The 23736-nt window shown below is 35.7% G+C and overlaps 1 protein-coding gene across 2 annotated transcripts in view; it reads right to left on the bottom strand.

Annotated features, from left to right (window-relative positions):
• The window catches only part of LOC124634940 (ADP-ribosylation factor-like protein 4C), a 52188-nt gene extending 30826 nt beyond the window's left edge, over positions 1–21362 (bottom strand). Inside the window, exons 1-2 of one of the 2 annotated variants that reach the window (XR_006984944.1) lie at positions 20864–21362; positions 2724–2746 (exon numbers count right to left, since the gene is read on the bottom strand). The gene's annotated coding sequence lies outside the window, so the exon portion shown is untranslated. The remainder of the gene's footprint in view (positions 1–2723; positions 2747–20863) is intronic. The other variant, XM_047170636.1, reaches the window with a different exon arrangement.
• Positions 21363–23736: the final 2374 nt, after the last annotated feature.

The raw sequence follows: 23736 nt of genomic DNA, 5'->3' as shown, positions 1-23736 counted from the left end.
ATGATATTAAAATGGTGACGTTATGCGTTGCGAGAGTGAGCCATGAAACCCAAAGTGATAATGTTGAGTATTATTGCGATATAAAGTATTCTAATATGAGAGAAGATAAAATATGGATATTCTTCCTAACATTTAGCGGGTAACGAGCAAAATTGTACTATTAACTGCTTTATTATATTAGCTTCTTGATCCATACTAAAATATTCCGATTATTCAAATGGAATAGTAGAATAATATAGGTGAACGCCCCGAGTAAGCCGTTCATTTGGTAGACGAATTAATTAAAGGCATTAACTAGTTGTTTTCATTTCATTTACAAATCAGCTCAAATGTTTGGTATAATTTTGGTAGACTATAATCTAATAAACCCTAATTATTCTATCCATCAAAAGGTCTTTTAACTCTACGTTCTACTTATATTTGATTTTAAATAGTATTCATTAAGTTAGTGAATTTTGGATGTACGCATGATCTTCGCAGATGACAGGAAACACCCTATTTTGCACATGTTGTAGTTTTTATAATATCTTCCGTCATATGTGTAAGGCAGGTGTTGAACAATAAACACAGCTGATTATTGTTATAGCTTCGCAATGTGTACCCGGCCTTATTGGGGAGTATGTCTGTTGTAAATATAGGTGAAATTGTAATTGGATCGAGTCTTTTGTTTACCTTTTTATGGGATATTGTTGTATTAACCTGTACGTTAAATAAAGTCATTATCGAAGTTAACACTTTATAAATTAAATCGAATTGCTTGCAACAAACATGCTTGAAGAAAAAGTGCAAATGAAATCGTAATTAAACTTGCAATGAAAATACTGCGGATTCCCACATTAAGTACCCAATTAGCAGTTCTGTATTCTACGTAATTTAATAGGTTTATGGCTGTATTTATTTTTATAGAGTTCGTGTATAAGGGGTGGTTGCACCTTGCTTTGGGATGAATTCCCACACCCCATATGTCCCGCTAATCTGTGCTTTTAGAGAACGCCCATTGTAGTTTGACCTGCCCTACCCCACCGATCGCTTTGGAGAAGTTCGGGGGAAACACAGCTGCTTCAAGTGGCAGGGGTCTTTCAAAATGGTCGGTGTTCATGTGAATTTGCCTCCTACATGTTCACACGCACCCCCTTTACTTATTGCATATGTATACGAGACATACGAACACGTGGTGAGGCTATCAACTTGATATGTTTCATGCTTAAGAAGAAATTACATTTCCTCTATTAAGTTTCATGAGAAACTAGAGTAAGTTTGTTGCTTATTTATGGGTGGCTGCTGTGAAACGAAGTTGGATTTATGTTTATTATTTAATCACGCCAGCTGCTGAACGGATTTGTGCTTATTGTTTTAGAAAACTCGAGTTATTTTAGACGTAGCTACAATATAAGATGTACGGCAAAGTAAGCCTTTTGTTAATTGCTAAATCTAGTTTTAAAGGCAATATACTCGCACGTCTTTTGTTTCTATTCAACACTGTCAAGTCACAGCCGTAGTTCGAAAGCTATTCAACTCAGAATGGACATTGCGTAAAGCAAAGGGCCCTTGGACTTACATAATCCGAAACGACACTCAAGTATTCGTGTCGCCTGAAACCTGTACCTTGAATAGTTCTAAGTCACTTGATTTAAATATAGCTGACAGCTGCTGTTATTCAATCATTTTACGATTGTTTCAGTGACAAATGGATATAGATTTAGAGGCAAGATTGTTGCGACTTTGATTGATTCGATATTTTGCGATACGAGATGAAAACTGTTACGAGTACGTATTTGATCTTTGAATAAGATTTCGAATATCTGAAGTCGGCAACTCTCGATATTGAGTTATAGATATTTTGAGTGTCTGTTATATTTATGGATATCATCGATACAGTCAATTATTTCCAGCTTTTGTGGCTCGACGACAGTCTGACGAAAGCAGACAGTATCGGACCTGTTACACGTTCCTTTCATATTTTATTGAATAGCAGTACCTTTCACTGAGATATTTACGTTCATGAGAGATGATAGAGTCGATACCTTTAATGTATTATCCTGTATCGCGAGGAATCTTTTATGACTGATCCGTCGGCACTCTTTTTTACGTAGCGTGTCAATTGTTTTTTATCAGTTCTTTATTTAATTTATGCATAGCTCAGTCGGAAAAGAGGTGCGTTTATTTTGTGTCAGCTTTATTCCAAGATATTGGTTAAGAAAATCAAAAATAATAAAAGACGATATGGTAGTCTAGATGAGAGTCACTTGCAGAGTAATATTTCATATTTGTCTAGATACTCTTGTATCAATGACAAAACCCGGAACTTACACTATTATACTGCGTTCAACAAGCGGTATATAACTTCCCCTCGTTCATTCGTCAAACGTGGCATCAATGTGTAATATGGCGCACAATTATAGCCAGTTCCATGGCTCCCCTCTCTCCAAGTACTCTGTTTATGGAGCCACGGCCCACTAGAGCGGTATATGGGTCAATCTTCACTTGTTTTTGTTCCATCCTATCCTTCTCTCGTTGCTAATTAGCAATTACTATGGAAATTCAAACGTCCGCTGCTATTTACCCCATTTATTGTTTTTGTTTGTTTCGGATCAATTATATTGTGATGATGGGAGAATTATTACGTGTAACGCTTGATTAATCGTTAATTTTAGGTCTCGAATTAAAGATTCTTTAAAAACCACCTTTGGCAATATGAAAATATAGCTCAAAACTGTACGTACCAATGAACTCCAACTAGTTTGATCTGAAAACAGAGAACACAGTTATAAATAAACTTCAATCGATAGTAAAACTACAAAGGGTTTTCCAGAAACCATGTACATATGTAGCTACAATCGGTTTGTAAATAGCATGAAAATCACAACTTCATTTACTAGCATTTAAATGTAAAATGTAGTTTTCCGGCAACCGTGCCAGGCACAGACTAATTACATTGTTAGGACAAAAACGTAAACTTTCAAATGTATTAATTTATGTGGTCATGAACGTGGATATAATTTTCAGTTTCTGATTTTGCTCCATGGTTTAACTGGTGTAATTATTTGTGGCTGGTATTATTAACGCAATCAATGAAGCGTGCTTTGGGTTTTTGCTAGGTAGTAGTTTGAAATTTTTATTATGAATAGCATAGCACAAATAAGTTCTCGAAAAACACCAAAAATTTACAATGTATGAATGTGGCTCATAGTCATTAAAGTAATGAGTTTTCTCAATACAAAACAACATAACTATTTTTAAAATGTTGAGTATATTTGTGTACTGTAGAAATTTGTTATTCAGCTAACGTTGAAATAAAATTCTTAGCTTGCAATAGTAAATCCCTTCCAATATTTTGATATCAAAATCGAAATACGACTTTATGCTTTAAAGGAATCGTTGTACCGCTGCTGTTTTCAAATTTCATTCGGTGATTCGATTCTGATAGACAGCGCAGCATTTTATTCGTTTCGCTACCACACAGCTGTTCCCGACTTCCACCTGTCTACAGTCGAGCAAATCACGACTTTGTCTTAGCGTTCAAAATTACTGCCTGAGGAGCGTGACAGGTCATAGCCACCACAGATTACAAATCCTTTGTGTTATGTCAACGACCTTTTTGTTCCTAACCGTCTAAAATTGATTACTGTTCACACCGAATAATCCATGAACTAGCATTTCCTCGTTCTAATATTTGCAGGAACTTTTTATTTTGTTTTACCTCATTTAATTTTGCAAATGGATATTTATATGAGTAACTATACGAGTTTGTACTCGCAGCTCGTTAAAACGCGTAATGATTATGATTACGAAGTTTATTAAATAAAGTTACGCTCGAAATGTTTTCCAGTCTTGCAGTTTCATAATAATAATTGCAAGTCTGCAGCGCCTTTGAAGTTACTTGTTCAATATTAATTTTTATTACAAAACTTCTGGGGAAACTGATTTGAATTCCTTCTGGAAAAACTGTTCATTAAACTAGCTGTATTTTATTTGGGTTCAAACGTAAATAAAATAGGTTTTTGTTCACATTGAATAGTCTAGAACTTTCATCTGGTTTCATGCAAGTTGAACTATGACGGAATTTTATTTGCTAATTGCAAAAGTGTACACATTGACGACGAAAACTTGTATAGGTAAAGTTGAATAATTAACTTGTCGGATACAGGGAGGCAGAATTAAAAAGTTCGTAACTTTTTCTCTCATCGGATAAAGTGTTCAAACAAACATCGCGTATTTGAAAATATATCGTTGATAACATCAGCTGTTGTTACATTTCGTTAGACAAAAAAAAACTTTGGACGGCCGGATAGATGGTATTGCCTGATTTTTTTGGCATCCACAAAAACAATCGAGCCGGAGCCTACAAAAAATGTTGCAAAACATCATTTTGTTAGCAAAAACTGGTCGTTCACTTGAAACATCGTAGGATAAAGTAGGATTTACTTATATTGTGGAAATATTAATTTGGTTATGACTTTTTATTTTCTGTTAAACAAATAATAACTTTAAAATGAAATAATCTTTGACATGAGGTATCTTGATCAGGTACTCATAAGACGGGATTGCGAAGATAAAAATCTTAAAGATTGTACCAGAGAAAACTCGATCTTTATCACACTTAATTGATTACATTTCACCAGTAGTTACTATAAGAATATTGCACCGGTCAATGTATTTACGAGCATGTTTCATAAAAGGTTACGGTTATAAAGGCAATTTCCAATTAAAAACAAGAAATTACATATATTCAAAAGATAGTTATTGCATGTCGTTCCGTGTAAACCGTAACGGAATCGTGTCATTACGGCTTTACGTAATCTTAACGTATCTTTGCAAGATTCCGCTTAGTTGTAGGTCATCATCCTCATCATCCTCCGAGCCTTTTCCCAAGTTGTAGGTACGATGTGGAAATAATTGAATAAGCTATGCGATAAACTTGTGATATTTACGATTGTAAGAGAGTATACCTAGACATAATTGAAGCATTTGCACTTTTTATTTAAATAGGTACGTAAGCGTCTGTCATGCGTATGAATTTGCAATACTTTTATGAAATTGTTTTCAAGACATTTGTTTCCGATCCATTGGCATAGTTACTGTTAGCTCTTCTCTTATTATTAAGTAAGTATGAGACAGGCACTAAGACTGCGTACCATACAACCGTGGCTATGTCCAATCCCGCTTAATACTCCATATCATTGCGTAGGTAGGTACATACATTAAGTACTACACACAAACGTACAGTTTTATCGTATCTAGTAATATCCATTCGAGTATAAACTAAGAAAATAAACAACAAAACTTAATCTAGCTCCGTAATAAGCCGACTATCCGTCTAGCTGTATACGGCGCTTCATCGCGTCACATCTAAATGTGGAAGCAAATTGCAGACTCCAGTCGTAACTATAGCCCCTTATATATCGTACTATAGTTGGTATAAAGTTCTCTGCATCTGTCTCCTAAATTAGATAAGTGCTAGTTGCTATGCGCCTGAGTTCAATTGCTTCCTACAACATTAATAAGCTACGATGCTGGTAGTAGAGTAGTTACAAGGAGGATGTTGGAAATTGAAAATATAACGTTGATGTTATTCTGAAATGAAAATGGAAAGGGTATGTTTGGATGATATTTTCCTTTTATGAATGTTTGTAAAGTTGTTAATGAACTTTAGGCATCATCTTTTAGTCTTTCACGTGACTTAAATATATATAGTATATTTCTGAAAGGTCAGTGTATTTCAAAATATTCTTAAAAAAGTTGCGTCACGTACCTATTTAATTTATATTAATGTTACACTTCCATGAAAGTATTTGGAGGCGTAAGAAATAAAGTTTGTGAAATGGAATGTTATGACAGACTAACCTTATCTTACTTAGTTATGTGAGTAAAACATTTTTATATTTTCGTGAATTTAATTATTCTGCCTGAAACGTTTTCCACCTGAGAAATGCCGCTTTCACCTTCAAGTTTTCAGATTTTTATCGTAATAAGAATTTCAGATTTTCTGAGATTCCTATTTGGATTCTTAAATAGCTTAATTTGTTTTGGTAAACATTGCTTTAAATCTCAAAATGCTAACTGTTTGTTTACGTCTACATCTACATTCAAGGAGAACATTTAGGGTTTGAATCTGACAGCCATCCGTGAGTGTAAGGAGATCAATCAGAGAGAGGTTTAAGCAGGAAGATGTAGCGACTTTTTTAACATCGTGTCCGTTTTTAAAATAAAAATGTAATGTTTAAAGTAGCGGATCTAACAGTACTAGGATTTTTTACGCTCGTGCTATTCGTGTACGGTCATAAAACTGTTTTTTTTTTCCTATTTTCGAAACGTTCAAGACTGGCTTGACATGTGTTGAACTTTTGAATTTGAAATTAGAATAAAGAAAAACAAAGTTCGTTTCTACAAAATCGCGGTAAAATTAGGCAAGTGAGTTTCGAGAACTTGCGAAAAGTGTAAAGTTTCTAAAACAATTTGTTACAAATTAAAACTTTCGCAATATCATATTGTTCATTGTAATATATTTTGTAATTATTCGAATGTTAAACACGCGAGAAACATGGTCTTAAATTGTTATTCTTGTTACAAATATCACAATGGCAGCTGTAAAATCTCACAGTACACTTTATTAGCTGTGAATTTATTACATTGTTATAAAATATATTTGACAAGCCTAATTTATAACCCGTTTAGGAGTAGATTTTATCAGTTATAAAATATAGTGGATACTTAAAGGGTAATTGCAAGTAGGAGAGTCATGTGGTGAAGTCGAAGGAAGACTATCAATTGTGGTCTATTGTTTATTAACAAGTAATAATAGAACTTACTGATCTGTTTTTCCTAGAAAACCTTTTAATGGTCCTTCATTATTTCTTTATACATAAAGGACAGATCATAAACATTATTCCCAACAATGCGAGTTGTGTGTGAAGTTGCATGGTCAGTATTCTGCGACTTTCTGGCCTACCGCCTTTATGACCTTCCTTCTTGAGAGTAACAAGAAAAACTACACTAAAAGTGAAGTAGTAAAACTTATTTACCGAGTAACATTTGTCTAGATGTCCACCAATAAAACATTCCCTTTGTTTTGGAGTACGTAGAGGAGTGTCGCAATAAATAAAAGACGACTTGTTCTGAAACTGTTCTAACTCGATAACTTCATAACCCGTTCAGAAGCTCACAAACTCAACTCAATTATTGTTTACGAGTAGTCCCGTCTCTTTTATTACTGCTCTTAATATATTCTATATTAGAATGGGGACTGTGTAGGCAGGATGAGCTGCGTAACCGCGAACTTGTGGGACAATGCCTCCGTGTAGGACACACTAAAGAAATCAATACCTGACTTTTTGGTTACCTTTTTTCTTGCGAACCTGCAGACAGTCGTCTGTAGGTACCGATTGTTTGTTTTTCAATTTGATTGGTGTACAATAACACAGTTTTTCTTTTAACATTTTGCTAAAGGTAACTGCTTGTTTGATAGATGTTGAAATTGAAACACGCAATTCAAGTGTCCATCAATCGACTTTTTGCCCAAATTATAGTAGCCTTGTGTTTTTGTTAAGTGCCAAACTTTTTTCTACCACATTGTGATATTCGAAAGTAGCGTGCGCTACGGCGCTCACGCATCGCTCACAACCCATTTGACCGTATCCTTCAATGGTAGGTCCAACAATGAGGCATTCACTGCGGCTAGTCGCTGGAACGATCACGTGTTCTATCGTACTCACGACCTCATAAGTGCGTAGAACATTATGGACCACCACATGTTGTTCACACATTGTTGATCAAACACACATAATGGGATAATCTTCCATTTTTAAATCAGTATTTTTTGTTAGCTTTGAAAGAGGTTGTCTTCCAAATTCGAATACACATATTCCAGTTTCAAACGTCAATTAAAAAACTGTATGACCATTTCGGTGTGAAGATAATGAATAGGATAATTTTATGACCAATAAGTCTGCCTACATGGATTAAACAAATTATGTATAAAAATTAAATCACGTAGGCGACCTATATTAATCCTATTCATTTGTATCGCTCTAATTCCATAAACAGAACAGAAAATAAATGGTTCGCACATTATAAATCATGTTCTAAATAGCTTTAGATTAATCCTGTTTCTGCTTAATTCAGTTGTCCTGCCATATTAGGTGAACTCAACGTTTAATGGACTGGGTTCCTTAGCTCTATAGAATAAGTCATGTAGCTGTAAGAAACGGTGAAGTCCTGTTACTGAAGTGTCTACTCTATTTTTATAGCACGATTCCGCTATAAAAAATCATGGGCTATTATAGTGTCGGTAGATTGCACGGCGCACGCGCCGAGCTTCCGCTCGAGCCCTCATTGTGGCCTGGCGGACCGGAAACTGTTGATACCATCTAAAACTCACCGTGCAGTACTTATGCTACTTACCATACACAGCGAAGATGTGCTACTGCATACAAACTAGTAATTTGCACTATTTAGGACTAATTTGCATTGCATTTATCGCAATACACAGTAATTTTGTCTAGTTTGAAAGTTAGTTTTTATGTAAATGGTACAGTTTAGGATGGGCCTATGATGTAATTTGATGTCGGAAGTTTTTGCAAATAAAGTTATAAGCAACCTTCCATCCTCTATTTTGAAAAATGCATAATTATCAGTGATTTTCTGCATAATTTTCTGTGAAGACTATAAATTAGTTGCTATAAATAACGTGTGCAAACTTCCCTCATTACCAAGTCTGAGACGCTACTTTCATATTAGTTGAGCATGACTATCGATTCTGTTTTCAATGGAGAAAACCGATTTTCTATTAAAACCACGATGGAACACAAAACCTCATTCGAGCAGTCGCGGTTAGAGAAATAGAAAAGAAAACGTAAACAATGAACGAATACGGTAAATAAATCCGTTCAGATAGTTTTATTTGGAGCCTGAAAAAGCTAGTATAATCAATCTGTCTATACACTTTTACTGCAGTACTATTTCGGAACAAATTATTTATTTAGCTTTGGTTAGTTTTACGGTATGGTTAATGTTAGCGTGCATGCTGGCTGGCCCCGCACGGGCGCGACCACAGTCCGCGATAATTGGAGCGTCGTTCCGGGCACATTGTTCACTGCATACTGTTTGTTATGGTAATGCACTTCGTTATATTTCCTCTCCAAAATAAATCTAACAGTTCCAAACCAAATCACGGCTTTTGCGAAATGTAAAAGAACAAGAAAACGGATTTCGACGAATAAACAATAACAGCATGATTCTTGAAAACGTAAACTTGTTTAGCCTCAGTGCGGTTGTTTTAGAAGTGTTGGAATTACTCGCTTGAGCATCTCCATACGTTTTTCTCGAAAGACAGATAAAAACGTCATACGGTTAGCGGATGCGACGCACGAAACATGCAGTAAAATATCCGTTCTAAGTACCGCAATAGAACACGAATGTAGTGTGACAATAACGGACCGCCTTGCTAGATTCAGGGGCCACTGGGTTATTTACCCACTTTAATTTAGCAATTTTTTAACATATCAAAACATTGACAGATATATACATTATATTCATGCAGAAAGGAACATCAAATGAATAGTAAAAGTAAAGAATCTATGTCAATAAACAATATGATAGAGAGCGGCGATATCAAGAAACATAAAATAATTTATGGTCGATTCCACCTGATTAGATTCGGGAGATATAACATTATTACTTCACGAGCTCAAATTAAACGCCTACGTTTTTGGAGGGAAATAACTTTCTCTCAGAATATGGGAAAAAGTCGTCTCTTCTTTAGTCAGCTTTATTCGACAAAGTACGGAGGATTGGTGAACAAGATATTTTTTACAGTAGTGGAAATAAATTTTCTGACGATGTGGTCAAAAAATCGATGACTAAAATATAAAAACCTGTTAGGATCTATTATAAAAAGTGTACGTTCTTGGACCTAACAGTTTGACTGATGAAGGTCATAGAGATATTTCTTAAACAAACTAAAATCTTTTAAAAGGTGAATATGCAAAGTATCTTCTGAATCCCAAATGCTCTCTGTTATCAGACAGAGCGAAGATGTTAGTGGCATTTTTATTTACTCGTGAATTTCTGAGTTGATCAGTGGGCTGTTATGCAAGTTCCTGTAATGTTTTCAAAACTTTTGCAACTTGTAAGGTTTGTTATTAAACGAGTTTATTGACATTCATCAGCTGTCTATTGTGAACGAAATCTCTACGCACTACGCAATCTGATTAGAGATTACTGTTCAAAACAATAGTTCGTTTAAATATCGTGAGATTGAAGAGTCAAATGACCTGACCCATTATCATCATCATAGAAAGCATTTGTGACTTCACAACTGGTGTAACTTGTACATTTTTAAACAACATCATGAATCCCTTTATGTACAAGAAGCGTTAAATAGAAAAGCTTGCGAATAAACGCATCTTCAATAAGAGTAAGCGTAATGTCGTTATTGACGCATCGTACTATCCCAACGTTACCTGACTCATTATATTGCAATTTCACACCATCACTTGGATAATAAGGAAGCATTACTACATAACATTGTATTTTAGCGTGGCATCGCGTAATACTGAAGATTGCGTCTCTGTGGAAACATTCCATCAACCAGAAGAGATTACGTTGTGACGGAATAAGAGGCACGCGCAAACATCTGGGATGTGACAGGTGATTTGTTCAATAACTTCATAATGATCCGCAGATAAAGCTGCTATTTGTTCAGTGGTAAAGTTTTTATTTGCGACAAACTGTGCTTCTGTTTGCTACAGTTCTTTGTTAATTTCCGCTGATAGATCTTCTTTGTGCTTCCCGTGTGTGAAATGAAACGGGAATCGTGTTTATATCGGCATAGTAATGTGGTTCTTTTTCTTATAATGTCTTGTTCTTTCGTTTTTATTTACAATCAACACCCATCCTCCTGATTCACTATGAATTCAACATGAGGCACATTTTCAACCTTATATTTTTGGCCACAATGTCGTTTCTAACGAAACCACGTAGATTTCCCACAAGTAATAATATATTTATTGTCATAGCAACAATGTTAACTAATTCAGAAACTAACTCTGAGCGGCCATCGTTGACCACTGCGGATCCCCGGCCTAATTTTATGTTTCGTATATCGTCGGGAATTCACCCGACGATGAACGAATTTTGCGGCAAGCCTGCGTAATACTGGGATTTCGGCTAAATTTCGCAATTCAGTAGCCAAATCTCGTAGATTACCTAAATTGTTTGCTTGAATAGCGTAGTTTATTTGGTCTGCGTGTTTTTTTGCGATATTCGCAGATAAATTGTTATTTTTATGTCGAACTTCATCGACTCTGACCATGCGGATTTTTGACATATTTATCAACATTCGAAAATTTAGAATATGTTAAAAACATACGCAGGTGCAAAAACATTAAGAGAATTAGCATCTTGATTAATTTTCAATTTAGTTTCAAAATAGTAAAAGAAAAACCATAGGTCAGTTGATATCACACGCACGAAGCTAAGTCTATTTTTAAGTGCCCAAGCCTGTTCTGCGCAACTCGTAAAATGGCTATTTCCACTCCAGAAGCAATAAAATGTGTCCCTGGAACAATTTTATCCTCAAGCTTATCTCAGCTTAGGGTTACTTCTTTTTATGGCATGCAGCAATAGCCTTTCTTCAATAAGAAACACACAAAAGGTCCCAAGGGAATGCTATGATAATGGTATGGAAGAGTCAGCGTTTAAGTGTTATTTGAATACCATCAAATTGCTTTGCATAAAGTCAATCTTGGTAGGAATTTGTCTTCGATAACCCTAGTGTTAGATGAAGTAGTATATCTTTTGTTTTGGTCCGGTGCTACCTGATTAATACTTTTGTAATATAAAAATGTCTCGAAGATTTCTTCCTCTTTAATTGTCTAATATGGATCATGTCTATGTAAGTTTCATAGGCATATAAAATAAATAAGCGAAGGGCATCGATGCTATATTTCAGTTATTTGCCCACGCAGTAAAATCATCCGGATAAAGGATTTTATCCCTCGTCGACCTATTTTCACGATAACACAATGCTTCGACTTGTATCGTTATTGTATATCGATTGGAGATCGAATATGGAACAATGATGATATTTCTGTTATTAGTTTGGGTGAGTGTGAAACCATTATGTCTACCTTTTTCCTGAATATATTCTAGGTTAAAGAAGAATAAATAGCACATGAGAGTTACTAAAGTTATTTGTCTGAATTAAATTGTTTGTGTAAGTAGTTCTCTAGGGCCTTTCTTAGATTTGCGTATTCTAAATATTTGCTTCAATAATATTAAAATATTTATAATTTGGCAGCTTGACATTGTCGTCATAACTTGTCCAGTATGGGAAGTCTTTGTTGTGAAAAATATGAATTTTGTATTTATGACACCTTAGTAATTTGACAGAGTTGTTAAATTACTAATGTGTAAAAACAAACTGTTGTAAAAATTGAAAGATATGAAAAACTGCCAATATATTACATAACAACCAACACAATAGCTATACTAATGTACCTATAGTTCGGCCATTCAGAGAATGCGTTCCTGACACGTCGCGATTGAACTGACGACGTAATAACATTCATTGATTATTGATATAATAATGTTGTTTTAATGCTCCTCAATTGTTAAAACGGTAAACAACCAGCAAAAATATTTTTATCGTAACTGCAACGCCATTGCAAAGTTACGTCGTCAGTTCAATCGCGACGTGTCAGGAACGCATTCTCTGAATGGCCGAACTATAATTACAACATGTAAGTTGTCCAAATAACAACTCCTTCACCAAATTATTATCAGTCATGTTGAAAGGTCACATGCAAGCGCATCAAGTATGATAGATGCCTCCAACGAACGTATTAGGAAATAATCATATTATTGTGGTTACATTCGTGATTACCAACTATGATGGAATACAAGACACCGTGGGAAATGGCCCTGGACGTTCGGCAGCGACTCAACTACCTGTAAATTTGTATTAACAAACTTTATACTTGAAGGTATTATTTCATTGCAGTACTTCATTACCATAATATTTTTAGTACATGTATTATGCAGATGGCGATGCGACAAAATCCTGGAACTCTTGAATAACTTGCCACTCATAAAGTTCCCAAATAGAAAATTCTTGCTTCATGACGTTGTATAGCATAGCGGTGAGAAGTGGGCGTGAAATTATAAATAACTACCCTCGGCCATCCGATTTAGAGAAGCTCAATGTCACAGTTTCATTCTTCAAGATATTTTTATAACTCGGTTTTGGACAGTCCCCGAAATACATAGCTTCGCAAATAAAAAAGATTTTATGAAAAGATTTTTTCAGGTCTGTTGCCCAGAAAAAAGTAATGTGAGGATATTAACAGAGCTTGTTTTGTTTCGACTTATTTATACGCTGAGGATGTTTATTTTTCTTCTTTCCACAGGTCTACACCGATTTTGTGAGTTTATTTAGCTTAGGTAATACAGGCTACCTCGAAACTGTAATACTTATCGGTCAAACTAAATACGGCTGCCAAAGATAAATTAAAATCAAAGATGCTCTTGTAGCAGAGCAGGCATTGGCTAACACAGATACATCTATATCAAAAGCGAACCGCAAATATAATGTCGATTGTGAAACGAAAGCAATATCGGTTCAAAAATACATCTGAGAGGAACGGCCGAGTGCAGCTATTAACTCTATACAGCAACGAAACGGCCACTTGGGCACGTTTACCCTGTTTCATCCTAGAAACGTCGTCGCTTAAGACAATGGCCAGAGAGAACCTTTTATATTTTCAGATCAATAACCCCTTGTTCGGGTGCGAGCCGTTGACACATGAATGGAGAATGAAGCATCAGTTTCCCTCATGGAAACCATTGTCGGCGTTTCTGTAACAATGCCATTATGTGCTCCGGGACGCGGTTCGCGAGAGGTCATGCAGCATCTCTGATTGTTGTTTATTTAGATACGTTATTCGTATGAAACTTTTACGAACGTACTTGAAAATCTGGCACAACCGCAGTTTCATTAAATCCCCAAACATACGAAATTCATGTCTCCTAATGTAATGTTGTATTCCACCCACTCGAGAAAGTTACGTTAGCGGTACAGGCCGGAATGTTAATGGCTGGAGCAATTATTTTGGACGAACCTCGTCCAACTTGAGACGGGCAAGGGACAAATTCAATTAGAAAACATTATGGTACTTCGAGAGTTAGGAACGAAAGCAAGAACAAGACAAGGACACTCGAGATTGCTTTAGACACTTCTTGCAGCATCCTGTTATTAAGAACTTGGATACGAGGGCTTAACACGAAACTAACGAACACATTGCGTGTGGATTCGTATTCATTCTGTTTGTTACGAATAAGGTCGGTCGCCATTTATTTTATTAGGCTCTTATGAATGAGTTAGCCCGATTAAAGTCAAGTCTCGTTGTCCACATAGAAGTGGACGTGACTGCCGGCATAAGATACTGTTTGAATGTTAATTTACTTTTACGATTGCTAGCGAACATTACACCTTGACCATTTGGGACGATCGGTGTAAACGGATCTATTTCACCTATATTTGATTAACCTTTTTATAGCAACAGCACTCACCCTTATCTTTAACCCTGTTTAGCTCACCCACGCTAGTCTAGGTTTGAACGTTAACCCTGTCTCGAGAATTTTGATGGTCAGTAAAATCTACGAGAGAACGAACAGTTGTCTGATCATATCAGTTTTATGATGTTCCCTGTGAGTGTAATCTATTTTAAACATTCTTTATTTTATTTGTTAGTGTTAATAACCTTTTATTTCCATCAATATTTATGTCCGCTGAACGTTGCATATCAAAGTTTGTCGTAATTAAGAGTTCAAGTTCTTAAATCGAATTCAATAATGCGCCTACGCAGGTGAACCACCGAAACCCACACTGTTTTTAGTTTTTATAATAAAATGTCTACTGTTTCTAGTACGTGACTAAGAGATTTGTTTTTATAACAATGAGACTCCGACTAAATATGGACAACAGGCACAATCAAGCATCAATTTACGAAATGAAGTCTGCATACTCCATCTTAATAAACTCATCAATTCATTGAAGAAAGTAAGTGGCCCTTCTATCTATTGAACCATTAGTTGAGGAACATTTAGGAACGGATCGCAATATGTAGAATAAGTCTATTGAGACTCTTCAGTTCGATCCTAATTGGGCTTACTACATCGAAATCAGATTACGGAAATTCAATAAATAAGGTTAAGAAAGCAAGATTGCATAATTTGTTTGATTTAGCGTTAAAGTTGATTCACGTAAACATTATCTAGGATTATGCTGGTCCCATTCAGTGAAACTAACCAGACACGACTGCTATGAATAGGAGGTGACTGTGCAAACACTGGCTGAACAAAGGTGAACGAAAGAGAGCCGATTCATTCTTACGTCGTAATAAAACGATTTCTAGTTACGTCAATACTTTCCGCGATGAACTGTTTGTTGGTACGACAGCTTGTAACTCTGATATTGTTGTATCTAATCAAAGAATGTGGATAAAAGTAAATCAAGTGCTATATCGAAAGACAAAATGTAATTACGATAAAGAATTTTATGAAAACACACTTAATGTGAATGCAATTGAAATGCAGACAGTCCAAGTTTACGTAACGAGGCGAATGAACTCGCTTCGGTCAATATCAAAGCTGAATTTAAACAGCCGCCCACTAATGACCAAATTTTTAAACGATCACTTCACATATGATCGTCATTCCCATATTCGCCGCCACTTACTTTTTTCCTCAAATTAAGTTATGAGCAATCAAAAATTGCAATCTCATAAATTAAATCGGGAGAAAGTAATTTTGCATAACAAGATGACACATAGCTTTATCAGATAAACATCCAAGCTTCAGGAAAGACAATAGATTACATAAGGGTTATTAAGCTTCAAGATTTTGTAGCAGACTATGTATTACATTATTAGATTAGTATACTGAGAACATCATTGTTGCTAGAAGGGCCCTCACAGAAATAAAAATCAATTGTAATGATTGAGGCACTTAACATTCAACAACGCTTATCTTTATGAACCCTCATGGCCATCAAACGACAGGTACGTTTTGTTAAAAACTAACAATAGATTTGCATATTCGATTGTTGATTGATAAGTGCATCGGCCCAGGCGGTCGATTCAAGGCATTCTTTGTTTTAATGTCCAGTTTTAAACCTGTTCGACCTGCAGATTATGAATCGGACGTAGTTATGCAGAAACGTTCCAACCCACAAGTCACCCGAAATCGAGTTATTGTGATTGAACAGCCTAAAATTTAGCATATGGTTATCTAAACTCAATATAATTCAACAATAAAACCTCTAGTACCTTTACTAGTTAGAATAAAAAAGAATACAACTGAAACGCTTATATCTCAAATTCAAGTTGAATTTGAGATATAAGCATTTACGCGTACAGTGGGTTGGAACGTTTCTGCATAACTACGTCCAATCATGCTAAGATTAATTACAATATGAGAGCTACCGATAGAACATTTTGTTTTGCATATTAGTTCCTTGTTCGTGGTTTAATTATCGAGGTCAGGCATCAAAATTATGAAGTCAGCATACACGTGATGTTAATTGTAGGTAATGTAAACATTGTCAAAGGCTTAGCATGAATCAACAAAATTTTATTCATCCGTATATGAAAGCGTGTCACACGCTTTTGTAATACCGACACTATTTATATCTTTTTAGGGTCCTGACTCTTGATCCCCGACGTAGCAGCTTGTCAGTCAAATATTTGTAAGGCAAACGTCAAGGACCTCTGAAAGGACCCTTTGAAGCCACCGTCCTAGTTCGCACGGACTTGTAAACTAAACGACTGATCTTGTTACTCTTATTATTACATCAAACTGATTCTTGTTTGTTTTATTTACAAGCCGAATAAAAGTTTTATTGAGTGTCGTAGAGTTCGCTAGTAACAAATAAATATTCAGGTATTTTTCGGCCTAGTGTTTGTTCTTTTTAACGCTGTTCCGGTAACTGGTTTCGGTGTTGGTGAGCTAGCATCACACGGGCCCATTCAATTGCTCAATGCCCCACCATTGTGTTACGTGACCAATTGAATCAATATGGTTCCTCTATTGCGTTATCTACTTGTGAATGAGTTACATTTTCCTATCTGTGTCAAATTAAATTAACGCCGTACAATAAATATCAATTTAGGCAGTAATTTAATTTGTGTTCGTGTATATTTTTTCTGCGTTTCTTCTTTATGTTATTACTCCTCTAATAAAGCGGCAAATTCTGATTAGGTACTATCTGCTACAGGAAATAATACTATTATGTTGACTAGAGGGATTTAATCTCTTTTAAGTATGTTTACTAGATTACCCTCTAAATGACCGATTCTGTTTACCCGGTCATTGTCCACCTCAATGCCAAACAAGCGGCTCACACATTTACAGATTCTGTGTGTACCCCAGTTCATTGTCAGCGAATTCGACGCTGCAGATAATGTGTCATTTAGCATTGATGTTCTAATGCAAGCGGTACGAGCGTGGGTCGACACTATTGTTGCGTGGGAAAACAGCCCAATTGCGGCTATGCATCCGGATAACGTTTTAATAAATACTGGTAAGCTGGAGCTGGTTAGATAAGTTACTGGTGAAGAGCCTACAACTCATTTAAAAGGCTTGGAATCCTAAAGCAAGTATTCGAGATTGAATAAGTTTAGGCAAATAAGGTTTGCAAAACTGATAACCTAACTGCCTAACTTAAGGGAGTAAGGAAGATGTGATTGCCTCGACGCTATGTATAATAAATCTGTAGTGTTCCCGGTTGGCTTGACATATTCGTGTAAAAGCCATCATAACTCATGCCAACGAATAACATGTGACTCAAGTTACTGATAAATTAATAAAAAGAAAGGGAGCTATACTAACTATACATGGAGTAATTATTAGTATTAGGTATATTATACATATCGATGGAAAATAAAGCAATTTTCAATGGTAGATGGATGAACCAAATATGAATCTTCCAGTTAAAAAATGTCAGAATAGAGAAAAACAAATACAAAGTAAGATAGAAAAAAAATGGGAACAAGAATTGACTCCGTATGTAGATGTCACAGACTAAAAGTTGACTAGCATCTGTTGTCATTGAAAATATAATTTGTCTTCATTATCAGTAACAACTAATGACAAAAATTAATTGAAGTTGCCTAAAAGATGAATGCATGGGTAGCTGGGTATGTGACGAGGGCACCCGTTAGCTTAAACAGACATCTGTCAAGAATTTCAACATTAAACGTGCTAGTTTCAGAATCATTGCAAATGAACTGTTTATACTAACGGTGATTTATTATGAATTGCCGTTACTCAATTATCGCGGTCGTTATAATATAATCGTGTATAACTAATATATCAAGCGTTACGTTAATTACACATTTCCAACTAGATGCAATAAATTTTGACAAAATCTCAGGTACGTGAGGCAGTTGTATTCAAATGTCAATTTCACTTTCTAAAATGATAAACGATTTCTAAGCAAACGGGAAACAATCTGCTTTATCATCTAATAGCTCTTCGTTATCGCTGTACACAATAATATTTGCCAGAGGTAATTACTTTTCATAGCTTACAAAATTAATTTCTAAACTAAAGTTAAATATTTCAAATTCTGCCTGTTCAGACTGAGCCACCCTTTTCATGATCTTTAATGAATTTGTATTTAGGTCACTGCTAGAAATTACATTTGAATAAATCTGGGTTATTTTAGATTAAGGCTACGAATAATGTAAACCTCACGCTTACCAACGGAATTAATGAGCATAAACGATGCAAATTCCTTACAACTTGGCTCTATAGTAAAAATATTCTTTTCGGAGATACTTCAAAGTTGTTCGACGAAGATAAAATTTGTCACGAATGAAGGACGTTAGTGAGTCACGACACGACTCTTTAAAATTTTTGACCACAGCTCATCCCTTTGAAATTCCAATGGGGTGAATCAGGAAGAAGACCACACACCAATGTGTGGATTTGGATACAACAGTATTAAAAAAAAAAACAAAACATTATTGTTATCGTGTATTCAAATTGCAGTGGTGTCTTTACGTTAACAAAAGTTTATAATCACACCACTATCGTATCAAATAAAAGAATTGATGAATCATACAAACTTTCGTATTAAGAGAATTGGATCACTGCACACTACGTTTGTATTTTTTGTTTAGTCATAGAAAGTGCATGTCGAGAATTGAGTAATAAAAAGACAATAGCGCATCATTGGAGAGTTGGTAAGCAATTGTTAGTGCGAAGAATATAATTTGCTGACAAGAAAAGCGAGCAGATAATATCTGCTCTGCGGTGTCGGTTGCTAAACGAAATACGCTTTCGTTTCACACATGGCAAGTAATATTGTTTTCAGGAACATCTGCGTCCTTCGAAAAACGTGTTCCTTTGAAATTAAACGCATAAGAAATAAGTGGTCGGTCGTACAATGATGAAACGGCCAGCTCCGAAGCGGCGGACTGCGATTTGGTAATGTGTGCGCGGTGGCCAGGTGGCGAAACTGGTTGTCTTCCCTTCGCCTTGCCATCAAGTGTGTGCCGCAAATGCTCCCAGGTGTATTTCGCATACACTCGATGATTACTTTAATAATAATACTCGTAAAAGTTTATTTGTCTTCATTGCTTAACCACTTTTGTACCATAATGAAAAAAGTTAATCATCAGTGTTTTCTCAACAGATGTTTCGGGTAAAAACTAAATAAATTATTGGAACTAAATGGCCATTAGAACTGTATTTGATACGGTCCTAAAAATAAATGTGGCCATAAAGTACCTGCAAAGGCGTGCAATATTGCGCTACCTGCGCTTTATGCGGCTTCTCGTTTCCACTCCTATTGTTAGAGATGTAACTGACCCTAAGGCGGGAGACCGAACAGGTAGTCTTGGCTTTAATCAAAAGGATTAAAAACAAAACAGAGAAACAGATCACGCAAGGTTTCTCAATAACATCTCCAAATCAATAGGCCATTCATTTACGTACAATATGAACATTAAAGTGGAGCGAGAACCTAATACAATGAACAATAGAGATTAAACATTTGGATTGGATGCAGACGTCAATATGGTGTAGGTGTCGAAATTCATTCATCACCTCGTAGGTACCAACCTACTTCCAAATATGTAGGACTATGCATGTATATTTGGAACGAGCAATAAGTCTTCGTGTTGATAGCTATGCAAAGGATGATCCTGATCCGTAGCGGCTAATTGCTTTCCATTATTCCTCATTGCGTTCATTAGTTCATGACCCAATTAGATTCTAAATTGCTTGAAATTGGTTAGATTCAAGTGGCTCTCAGCGTGCACAAACAACTCATCTTGTTTTTTCTTATAATTCCTTCTAAGAATCCTCTCAAACAGGCATGAGACAATATATTTAGAGAACATGACGTGTGTCAGCACCTAAACCCTGGTCATAAACAAAAGGTATTTTTGTTTGGTTTGCATTCATCGGTTCTTGGAAACATTTGGACATTATTATAAACATAACCTTTGGGATAATGCTAAGTTCATGTTTTGTGTTGTTTCTTTATTATTGTTGTTTAAGGAATGGATTTCTGGATTTATCACTTGAATATACCTAGGTATGATTTGGTATTGATTGCATGATGACTACGTGCACTGTAAGTTATTCATGATTATTGCTTTCTGAAAGTATATTTGTTGCGATGTTCTTTTGTTTGGTAAACAAATCATTAGTAAATGCCAAAGATAATGACCAAACAATCCAGATTTGTTCAGAACTGTTTGGCAATATCTTCTCACCTTCATAACAAATCTTGTTAGAGTATCTGTAAAGTAATTGATAGTTATGTGATAATAACATCGGATATAACGTTACCCACCGTTAATTGAATGACAAGTTCCAGTGATCCCGGTACAGAACCAATCAATATGCAACCGTATAATACACCGCACCGTAAGAGCTCTCGGGTATTCAGAGCTGGGCATTCACTGGATTATTGATTTGCATGCTTTCCTATACAACAGATCACTAACACCTTTTAAGTCAAATAACAATGTCACAAACAAAAACCTCCTTCTGACAAAATTGTACGATAGAGTTTCACTTGTCAATACTGTCTTGCATCTAATCTTCTTACAGACAAAATTTTACTGTCACTGTTATCGCACTAGATTCTAGTGAATGCAGCAAATAGGCCGAGTTTTCACTCCGATGTCGTATTGATTGTAGACGGATTGAATTAAAACAATGGCGTACATAAACACAATGTAATGTCGCGAGGCGTGCACAGCACGTGCCGCCCCGCCCGCGGTCACCTCCGGACTGACGGCGCGCTCGCGTTGAATAAAGATCGCGTTCGGGTGCGTTCGCCGCACAGCGCTCACTGCGTTCGGATGCCCTGCTCAGCGCAACAGCGAGGCAAGGTAATTCAATGGATGTTTTTATTTTGAAACCACTGCATGTCAGTACCATGCGTGCGTTATGTTTATGTTGAACTGCATGCGAGTCTAGACTTCCTAACTTAGCAACGTAATGATCCAATACTTCATATGTAGCTATGATCATGCGTTTTTTTATGCACTCAACTTTAAATCTGTTTATTCGAAAATGTCCTTTGCTCTGTTGAATAAATGTAAAAAATATAATTTGCCAAGTTCACAATCCATTTTATGATGCTCTGTTTTGCATGCTACGAGGGCCATTAAACACATTAAGTCCATTATTAGAAAACAAAGGGCTGGACAGTGATGACCAGAATAATGACGAAGGTTTTATTCGACCGTTTGCATTTTCAACCGAAAATAATAGATGTTTGTAATTTTTCACCAAGTTCTATAGAAGCCAGTAAAGCTGGAAATATTCCTCAAAGATTAAAGGTGAATTTCTTGACTCATGTTATTACATTGCTGTGAAGCAATTTCCTTATAAAATATTATTTAATTGCTCTAAGAAGTTTAATTGAATTACAAAATTATGCTATTGCATTGGCAGGCTACACTTTCCCTTGGTGACATAGGTGAAATTTTATCCAATCACAAGAAGAAGTTCCCCCGGGATACGGGCAAAACTGAGAGAAACCGCTAGTATATAAAATGATGCTCAAGTAACAAGCTGGTATCGAATTTGAATTTGAGATTCGTAAATTGGAGTCGGCGGGTGTCAGACATGCGGGGCGGTCATTCACATACACATACAAGTTGTGTCAAAGCCCTTTTCCATTGGTACCTGAGAGCAAATTGTCAATTTTGGCAAGATATTGGGTTTAAATAGAATAAAAGTGTGCTTCAAGAATAATATTTTATTTAAAAAATGCCCTTACTTGCGATGATTCAGGATACACGATTCATTTCTAGGTGCACTGATACTCACCTGTATTCAGTACACTGGAAGCCAATTCTTGTATCGATGAGAAGAAACCTAATAATACAAAGATAGTTAAAGATGATGAGCACATACCTGACGTAGATTAGCTTAAGGCTAAAATGCAACAACAACATATGAAGATACCTGTATAATACAGATCCTCAGGGCAGATTTGCTCCGTTTTAATGAGATCTTGCAGAAAACCTCCATTTTTATATTATAAGGTTCCTTTCATACAGTGAAGGGGATGCTACATGAACTTACTGCAGCTAGTCCAATTAATCAAGTCCTAGTCTATGCAGCTAATCTTCTTAAGAAAGGTCAGTGAACATGCTAATTTATGTTGGTACATTAGTCTTGTAAGTCACGTAACTATTGTGATGTTATCTCTGCTGCCTACTGACGTCATCCACCGTGTGCATGGTTAGGTTTCCTTCAATCAGGTAATATTATAAAGCTGAAGAGTTTATTGTCCTGGACGCGCATACCTCAGGTTTCAATTGAAAAAAAAAAATACTTTCATAGCTCATTAATCGAGGCTACTTATTTTTACGCAGGTGCGTGAAATAGATCTAATTAATATGGATATTCGACAGCGGTTATATCAGTATACTGTAAAATATTTAGGTTTCAGAATACTGTGACCAAAACCTGAAGCTAATTTCGAAGATTACATTGAGCTGAAGGTTTAAATGGCATTGCGGTTACAAAAAAAACTCCATGACCCTGTCAAATAAGTTCTATAGTTCGGCCATTCAGAGAATGCGTTCCTGACACGTCGCGATTGAACTGACGACGTAACTTTGCAATGGCGTTGCAGTTACGATAAAAATATTTTTGCTGGTTGTTTACCGTTTTAACAATTGAGGAGCATTAAAACAACATTATTATATCAATAATCAATGAATGTTATTACGTCGTCAGTTCAATCGCGACGTGTCAGGAACGCATTCTCTGAATGGCCGAACTATAAAAGAAAAATAATGTATTTATACCCTTCTCTCATTCCTCCTTTATTTAAATTCCAAAATATTTGAATATCTAAACGTGTCACGGCCGCTGTTTGAATGGCTCGTCCATTAAGTCCAAATAAATTTTAACGAACAATTTATATTATCATTTTGCGTATTCTCCTCGTTATCTCTAATTTTTGACAGGTAAATTTTACATTAAATATTTATCGTCTTATCTCGATAAATACGTTTATCTTAGAAATGTAAACTTGAATTGAACAATAACGAAGTAACTTTGAATTAAATAGACATTTTGACGTTGGTATACTGCTAGTTTAAAATAAGTTTTTGTAAGAGTTGAAAAACAGATAAATAAACTGGAATAGTACGAGTATTAGATGCAAAAAAATATTTTCAGCAGTTGAAAATTAAGTAT

The sequence above is a fragment of the Helicoverpa zea genome, chromosome 12 (genome assembly GCF_022581195.2).
Source record: "Helicoverpa zea isolate HzStark_Cry1AcR chromosome 12, ilHelZeax1.1, whole genome shotgun sequence".
Classification (NCBI taxonomy): Eukaryota; Metazoa; Arthropoda; class Insecta; order Lepidoptera; family Noctuidae; genus Helicoverpa; species Helicoverpa zea.
Note: the sequence above shows the minus strand (reverse complement) of the source record. Positions and strands in the feature narration are given on the sequence as shown.